We start from the raw sequence: 9139 nt of genomic DNA on the forward strand, positions 1-9139 counted from the left end.
TTCAGCTTGTTTCCAGGTATTTTTTCTTGCTTTTTATTTTGTTTTTATTTTTAAACTCTGCTGTGAACGCTTAGATCCCTGGAGCCAATTTAGGTCTCTCCCTCTTCAATTCAAGATGCCCTGTGTTCTGGAAATCCAGTCTTCCTTTCTCTCATCTTCTTTTTATGATAATTGCTTTGATTTTGTGATTCTGATTTCTCTGTCTATGCATTTTGGTAGTCTTTTCTTGATTTTATTTTTTCAAATTTAGAAAAGAATTTATATTCCATAATCTTCAATCATTTGTAAATCTTCTATGATATTGTTACTATCATTTTCATCCTATTATTTTGTATTCCAGATTTTAGTTTGATATGTCTGCTCACATAAATTGTTCTATATTCACTCCATATTTCTCTTGATATGGAATCATTTCTCTCCCTTGCAGGTTAGATATCTGATGGAAGTATTCCTGAATCAGTACATTTCTTAACTTCATTACTCTCTCTTCAATTCTCAGTAATGTCAACTGTAGGGACTAATTTTTAATTGGGGAGTGTTAGCTATGTAGCTCACAACGATATTGGGGTAAGGAAGGAGGCCGACAACCTCCCTCAAAAACAGAACAGGGTTTATTAACAAGAAAGAACTAAAAACACAAGCAAGATCAGTATAATTAAGGGTAAGGAAATAAAATGGGGTAAGGGATATGATACAACCTGAATAACACCACTGCCCAGGAATCAGCTGAGAACACATTGCTGCATCCTGTCGCCTTCCAGCTTCAAGCTAGAATGGCAAATCTCCTCCATTTTTTTCCCCAGCAGACACCAGGCTGCCAATCATAGCACCAAGTCAATTGGCTGGCTGCCCTGACTGACACTCACATGACTACCCTCACTGGGTTTCCAGTCATTATAATTTTGCCAGTCACATGTATGCGTCAGGGAATGATGATGACTTGACGTGCCAGCATCATGGTGACAGCTACAACCGGTGGGTGGAGCACCATGCTGTGTGTGATGGCACTGTGCCTAAGCCCCAGGCCAGTGCACAGGCCAGGGTTTTTTAAATTCTAGCCAAAAGATGGGGTCATAAATACCTCAAATAACAATTAATTCTTTACACAACCAATGCTCAATTTCCATTTTAACCTTTTTAAATAATATGTATTGATTTCTACAATTAGAAGAAAAATAGACAAAGGTTGCATACCTTTCATAGATATGAGTGAGAGATGAATTCTTAACTGAACAAGAATTTAGGCATTTAGAAAAGATAAAATGGATAATTTAAATTACATGAAATTAAAATTGTTTTTTTTAAAATAAAAGCATGTGTTTTTGTTTTTATGTATGTGTGTCTGTTTATGTGCACAAATAACTTAAAACTATGTACATTTCACTAAATTAAGGAATGGCTAAGTAATTCATAGTCCACAAATAAAATTGGATATTACCATGTTATAATAAACAATAAAAATAGGAAGTATGAACATCTTACATGAATTGATAATGAAATTAGAAGAGACAAAAAATAATATAAACAATCACTACACTAATGTAAATGGGAGGAACAACCACAAAATGCTTGAGATTAAATTTTGTAAAATTATGAAGAAGAAATGGCAGATGACACTTCCCTCCATTCCTTTGCAGAAATGTGTGTATGTGTCTTGGTGGTGGGGAGTGTAATCCATATGTCATGAACATTGCCTATAATAAATTTGCCTATATTTGGTTTTGCTAATTTTTCTTTTATCCCTATTTATTTTCTTTATAATCATTATGAAAACAATGCAAATTTCCTTTAAAAATAATTACTCATTTATGTATATCTCCTCCCACTGCCAGTCTCAAAAATTGAAACATTCTTTGTAAAAGAGAAAAAAAATTAGTCAATTTCCCCTCTAAAAAAACCTAATAAAGTGATTGAATTTTATGATATATTCAAGATGCTGACCCTATAGTCATTTGTCACTTGAAAAAGAAAACAAAAACACAACAACAACAACAAAGTTAAAGTATGTTTTAATTCTCTTTGGGGCCAGAATATATAATTACAATTGCTCAGAGTTCAACTTTTTGTGAGTATCATTGTCCCTAATGTTATTATTATCATGGTATTTATTGTTCTCACAATTCTATTAAAGACAATATAAGCCACGATAATGATTAAAGTGAAAAGAGCACAAAAGATCCCAATATAAGTAGTCATTATAACTGAGCAGTATATATATATTTGTATGTTCAGTTGAATCATCCATTTTGATATTTTTAGTATATATTAGAAAGATATAGATTTTCCTCTGGGGCAGTTAGGTGGCATGATGGATAGAGTACTGACTATGGATTAAAAAGAACATAAGTTCATATCTCCCCTTAGACAATTAATAGCTGTGTGACATTTTATAAATCACATAACCCCAAATGCCTTAAACATCCAAGGCCATTTCCAATCATCCTGATATGTATTTTGCCAATAGACTGAGATGGCTCTGGAAAAGAGTCTGAGGCTGGTGACCTTGCACTGCCATCTCTTAATTAAATCCAGTTTATTGCAAGTCATGATTTCACCCTGATGTCATGGTCCTCTTTGTGAACAAAGGACAAAAAAATCCCACATTTTCCTCTGAGGACTGAAACACCTCAAACCCACAAATTTGGCATACTGTCTCCTTATCATTTTACTCTTTAATATATTGACTGTTTCTATGCCAATACTCATAATCAAGAAGTTTTTGTTTAACCACAATTAAGGTTATTATATTATTATTATTATTATTAAGGTTATCTTTACCTCATGCTTCATTTATTAATAACAATATTTTTATATATTTGTGTATATCTTATACACTCTTTTTTTAATTCAAAATGGATTTTAGTGCTCGCTTCAGCAGCACATATATTAAAATTGGAATGATATAGAGAAGATTAGCATGGCCCCTGTGCAAGGATGACATGCAAATTTGTGAAGCAATGTGGATTTTAGAAAAATATAATAAATTCAGCTTTGGACATGTTAAGTTTAATATGTCTATAGGACATCTACTCTGAAATGTCTAATAGGATGTAAGAGATGAGATTACTTAGAGATAGAGGGCAGGCCTGGATGAAAATTCAAAGAATCATAGGCTTGGAGATGATAACTGAATCTATAGAAACAGAGAGCCAAGCACAAACACTTTGAGAATAATCACAGTCAATAGGTCTGACCTGGATGAAAATTCAACAAAGGTGACATAAAAAGAGCATTCCAATGTGGAATCAAGACAGCAGAGAAAAGCCAGGAAATTGCCTGAGCTCTCCCAAGTTTCCCTCAAAAACAACTTTAATTAAGTGTCTACATGGATTCTGGAACTAGAGAATTTATAAAAAGACAGAGAGATACAATCTTCCTACTCTGGAGCCTAAAATATCTAACTGTGATGTTTAAAAAAATCTAATGAGTGGTCTCATTAAACTAGAAGCTTTAGCACCAGTCTTTGGACATTAAACATTTATTAAAGCATAGTAGGGGTTAGCAAAGAGAGAGAGGAAAAACAGCCTTCATCTAGCCATCTAAGAGAGAGAGTTTTCCTGCCACCAACAGCTGGTTCCTGAACAAAGAGACCCAGATCCTTGGCTGCTTTTCCCAGAAGCCCCCTGTGAAACAGGCAGCAGGGCCATACTCACACACAGTTCCAAGCTAATTGGCTGGTAGCACTGATTGACACGACTAACAGGCAGTGACTTCAAGGCACTAAGTCACATGTTTTCTTCTCAGGCCTGGTTCTCACAATGTCCCTCTCAGCACGGGGTGGCACTCCAATTCTCGTACAACTTGAGATAATTTAGAAGATTTCAGGAAAGGTCAGCGTCACTTGGGCAAAAGGGGAGCTCAGAGAAGCACAGCCCAGCATGGAGGGGGTCTGAGCAAGTCAGCAGGAGTTTCTTGACCACAGAACAGATCAGCTGCAAAAGCCACTTGATCCTAGCTCAGCAGGATGGTGGTACATCAAGCCAGTTGTGAAACCCACTCTTCCTGGCTGAGAGAGGGCAAACTGCCAGCTAGAAAACCACTCACAAGATAGGCATGGCTAGGTTAAGTCAACCCAGTGCACAGAGAAAACCTAAGCCTGTGAGGAATCCTCAAGCCAGAGAAGCCTCAGAGCAGAAAGTCAGTGACCAGGTCCCTATCCCCCAGCACAAGAGGAGCAAACCTCAACTTTGAAAGTCACAAAACAGCCTACAATATGAGTAAGAAACAGAAAAAGGCCCTTACCATTGAGAGCTTCTATGGTGACAGTGAAGACAAAAACACAAAGCCAGATGAGGATAGTACTGTCAAAATGCCTATATGTGAAATCTGAAGAGGGAAAATGAATTGGTCTCAAGACCAAAAAGCCTTCTTAGAAGAGCTCAAAATGGATTTTAAAAATCAAATAAGAGGGGACGGCTAGGTGGTGCAGTGGATAAAGCACCAACCCTGGATTCAGGAGTACCTGAGTTCAAATCTGGCCTCAGACACTTGACACTTGACAAGTGACCCTGGGAAAGTCACTTAACCCCCATTGCCCCATAAAAAAGAAAAAAAAGAAGAGGAGGTGGGAAATGGGGCATCCTCTATAAGGAATAGAAAAAAATCAAATAAGAGAAGTAGAAGAAAAAAATGGGAAAAAAAATGTGAGAAATGAGAGTTATGCAAGAAAATTATGTAAAAAAGAATCAACAACTTGGAAAAGGAAGCACAAAAATTGACTGAAGAAAAGAATTTCTTAAAAAATACAATAGGCAAAATGGGGGGGGGGGAATCCAGAGAAAAAATCAACTTCTTCAAGAGAAAAATTGGTCAAATGGAAAAGGAAGTACAAAAGCTTACTGAAGAAAATAATGCCTTAAAAATTAGAAATGAGCACATGGAAGCTAATGACTCCACAAGACACCAAGAATACATCAAACAGAATCAAAAGAATGAAAAAAATACAAGAAAATGTGAAATACCTCATCAGAAAGACAACTGACCTGCAAAATAGATACAAAAGAGATAATCTAAGAATTATTGGAATAAACAATTTCAAAGATCTCATGATAGAAAATGTTCTCCACATAAAGAAAAAGAAAAAGAATTGTAGATTCTGAATGCAGATTGAACCATACTGTTTCTATTTTTGGACTGCTTATTTTTCCTTTTTAGGGGGGTTTTCCCTTTGTGCTCTGATTCTTCTTTCACAATATAATGAATGCAGCAATAAGTTAAATATGATTGTACATATATAACCTATATCAGATTGCTTTCTGTTTTGAGGAGGGGGGAGGGAAGGAAGAATAAGAGAAAAATTTGGAAGTAAAAATCCTATGAAAACAACTGTTGAAAACTATCCTTATATGTAAATAGAAAATTTAAAAAAAACTTGCATAAAATTTAAAAAAAAAAAGAATTATTGGACAACCTGAAAGCCATGATCCAAAAATAAATAAATAAATGAAAGAGTCTAGACACCATATTCCAGGAAATTATCAAGGAGAACTGTCCTCATATTGAAGAATCAGAGGATAAAATAGTCATTTAAAAAGTCCACTGATCACCTCCTAAAAGAGACTCCAAAAAGAAAACTACGTGGAATATTGCAGCAAAATTGCAGAATTACCAGATGAAGGAAAAATGGTGCAAGCAGTTAGAAAGAGACAATTTAAATATCATGGAGTCACTGTCAGGATCACAGAGGACCTAGCAGCTTCAACATTAAAGGAGCAGAAGGCTTGGCATATGATAATCCAGAATACAAAGGAGCTTCAATTGCAACCAAAAATTAACTACCCAGAAAAATTAAGCATTACCTTTCAGAGGAAAAGATTCACATTCAATGAAATGGGGTAATTTCAAAGTTTCATGATGAAAAGATGAGAACTGAACAGAAAATTTAATTTTCAAATATAAGACTCTAAAGAAATAGAAATAGGTAATCAGGAAAAATATTCAATAAATTTAAATTGTTTACATTCCTACATGGGAAGATAGTATTTATAACACTTGAGAATTATATTTGGGCAGATAAATGGAATATACATAGAGCACATAGGTATAAATTGACTGAAGTTATGACATAAAGAAAATTAAGGTGTGAAAAAAGGAGTATATGGGGAGAAAAGGAAAGGAGAGGTGGAATGGGTTAATGACATCATATTAAGAGGCACAAAAAACCTATTACAATAGAGGGTTAGAAGAAAGGGGTGAGCATTGTTTCAGTCTTACTCTCATCAGATTTGGTTTAAAGAGGGAATGTCATATATATTAATGTGGATAATGAAATTTGGCTAACCCCTTAGGGAAGTAAAAGGGGAAGGGGAAAATGGGGGGCATTGAGAGGAAGGTGGAAAGAAGCGGAGGAGGAAAAGGGAAAGAAAAGGGAGGGAGTCTGATAAAAAGAATGGCAGATGGAGGGAAGAAGTGGTCAGAACCAAAACACTGCTAAGCAGGTGAAAGAACAAGAAGTTCAAAAAAAGGGGAACATAGGATGGAGGGAAATAGTAATTATAAATGTGAATGTAGATGGGATGAGCTCCCCTATTAAAAAGAAGCGAATAGGAATGGTTTAAAAACCAGAATCCTATAATATGCTGTTTAGAAGAAATATATTTTGAGCAGAAAGATACACAAAGAGTAAAGGTTGGAGCAGAATATACTATATATCAGCTGAAGTTAAAAAAAAATTAAAAAATAAAAATAAAAAAACCACCACCACCATCACCAACAAAACCAGGGATACCAATCCTTATTTTAAAAAAGCAAAAGTAAAAATAGATATAATTAAAAGATATAGGAAAGGAAACTACATTTTGCTAAAATGTATCATAAACAATGAAGTAGTACAGTGTCCAAATGCTTACAGAAGAAGTTAAGTGAGTTTCAAAAGGAAATAGGAAGCAAGACTATACTAGTGAAGGAACCAAACTTCTCTCTCAGAACTAGATATATCTAACCACAATGTAAATAATAAGTTAAAAATGTGAATAGAATCTTAAAGAAGTTAGAAGTGATAGACATCTGGAAAAAATTGAATGGGGATAGAAAATAATATACCTTTTTTTCAGTGGTACATGGCACATAAAAGAAAATTGACCATGTTTTAGGGCACAAAAACCTTACAGTCAAATGTAGAAAGGCATAAACAGTAAATGAACTCTTTTCAGATCATGATGCAGTAAAAATTACATGTAATAAAGAACCACGGAAAGATAGACTAAAAATTAATTGGAACCTAAATAATCTCTTCTTAAAGAATGATTGGGTCAAACAACATATCATAGACACAATAAAAGCTTCATACAAGAGAATGAAAACAATGAGACAACATACCAAAATTTTTGGGATGCTGACAAAGCAGTTCTTAGGGAAAATTTTATATCTCTAAATACTTGCATGAATAAACTAGAGGTAGAGAAGATTAAATAATTTGGTGTGCAACTAAAAAAGCTAGAAAAATAACAAATTAAAATTCCCCAATTAAATACTAAATTAGAAATCCTGAAAATCAAAAGAGAGATTAATGAAATTGAAAATAAGAAAAATATAGAATTAATAAAAACTAAGGACTGGTTCTATGAAAAAATCAATAACATTGATAAACCTTTGGTTATTTTTTAAAGAAAGAAGAAAACTAAATTACTATTATCAAAAATGGAAGGGGCTAATTCACAACTAATGAAGTGGAAATTAAAGAAATAATTATGAGCTATTTTGCCCAACTCTATGCCAATAAATCTGACAATCAAAACGAAATGAATGAATATTTACAAAAATATAAATTCCCCTGATTAACAGAAGAGGAAATTTTTTTTAATCCTGTATAGCCTTATTTTAGAAAATAGAACTAAACAAGCCATCAATGAACTAGCTAAGGAAATAAATCTCCAGGGCCAGATGGGTTTACAATTGAATCATATCAAATATTTAAAGAACAATTAAGTCCAAAACTATACAAATTATTTGGAAAAATAGGTGAAGAAGGAATTCTATACAATTCCTTTTATGACAGAAATATTGTGTTTATACCTAAACCAGGCAGAGGAAAGGCAGAGAAAATTATAGATTAATTTCCCCAATGAATAATGATGCAAAAATCTTAAATAAAATATTAGCAATGAGATTTCTGAAATTTATCACCAAGATAATACACTATGACATGGTGGGATTTTATACCAAGAATGCAGGTCTGGTTCAACATTAGGAAAATTATCAACTTAATTTCCCATATCAATAACAAAACTAACCAAAATGATATGATTATCTCAATACATGGAGAAAAATATTTTGACAAAATACAACACTCATTCCTATTAAAAATACTACATAAAAACTACTATATAGCATAGGAATAGGTGAGTTTTTCCTTAAAATGATAAGCAGTGACTACCTAAAACTATCAGCAAACGTTATATGTAATGGGGATAAGTTAGACACATTCCCAATAAGATCAGGGGTGAAACTGGGATGTCCATTATCACTTATTTTATTCAATATTGTACTAGAAATGTTAGCATTACCAATCAGAGAAGAAAAGGGAGTGAAAGGAATTAGAATAGGCAAGGAATAAATGAAGCAGTCACCTGTTGCAGATGATATGATGGTATACTTATAGAATCCCAGTGAATCAGTTGAAAAATACTTGAAACAATTAACAACTTTAGTTAAGTTTCAGGATATAAAAAAAATCCACACAAATCATCAGCATTTCTATACATGACCAACAAAGTTTAGCATGAAGAGATAGAAAGAATAATTCTTTTTAAAATAACTGTAGAGAATATAAAATATTTAGGAGACTACCTGCCAAGACAAACCCAGAAACTCTATGAACACAGTTACAAAACACTTTTACACACAAGTCAAATTAGATCTAAACAATTGGAAAAATATCAATTGCTCATGGATGAGCCAAGTTAATATAATAAAAATGACAATTCTACCTAAAATAATTTACTTCTTCATTGCCATACCAATCAGACTATCTTTACTAAGCTGTTGACTCAGTTTTCATGATTTTCTTGCATCATTCTTATTTCTATTCATAATTTTTCCTCTACCTTTCTTAATTGATTTTCAAAATAATTTCTGAGATTTTCCATGGTCTATGACTTGGAAGCTTTGGATACAGGAACTTTAACTTTGTTATCTTCTT

The 9139-nt window shown here is 33.5% G+C and overlaps 1 non-coding gene across 1 annotated transcript; it reads left to right on the top strand.

The window, feature by feature from the left end:
• The first annotated feature begins 2862 nt into the window (after positions 1-2862).
• LOC122737522 lies at positions 2863-2969 on the top strand. The gene has a single exon (XR_006354354.1). It is a non-coding gene; the product is annotated as a U6 spliceosomal RNA (small nuclear RNA).
• Positions 2970-9139: the final 6170 nt, after the last annotated feature.

Source organism: Dromiciops gliroides, chromosome 1, assembly GCF_019393635.1.
Source record: "Dromiciops gliroides isolate mDroGli1 chromosome 1, mDroGli1.pri, whole genome shotgun sequence".
NCBI classification, from domain to species: Eukaryota; Metazoa; Chordata; class Mammalia; order Microbiotheria; family Microbiotheriidae; genus Dromiciops; species Dromiciops gliroides.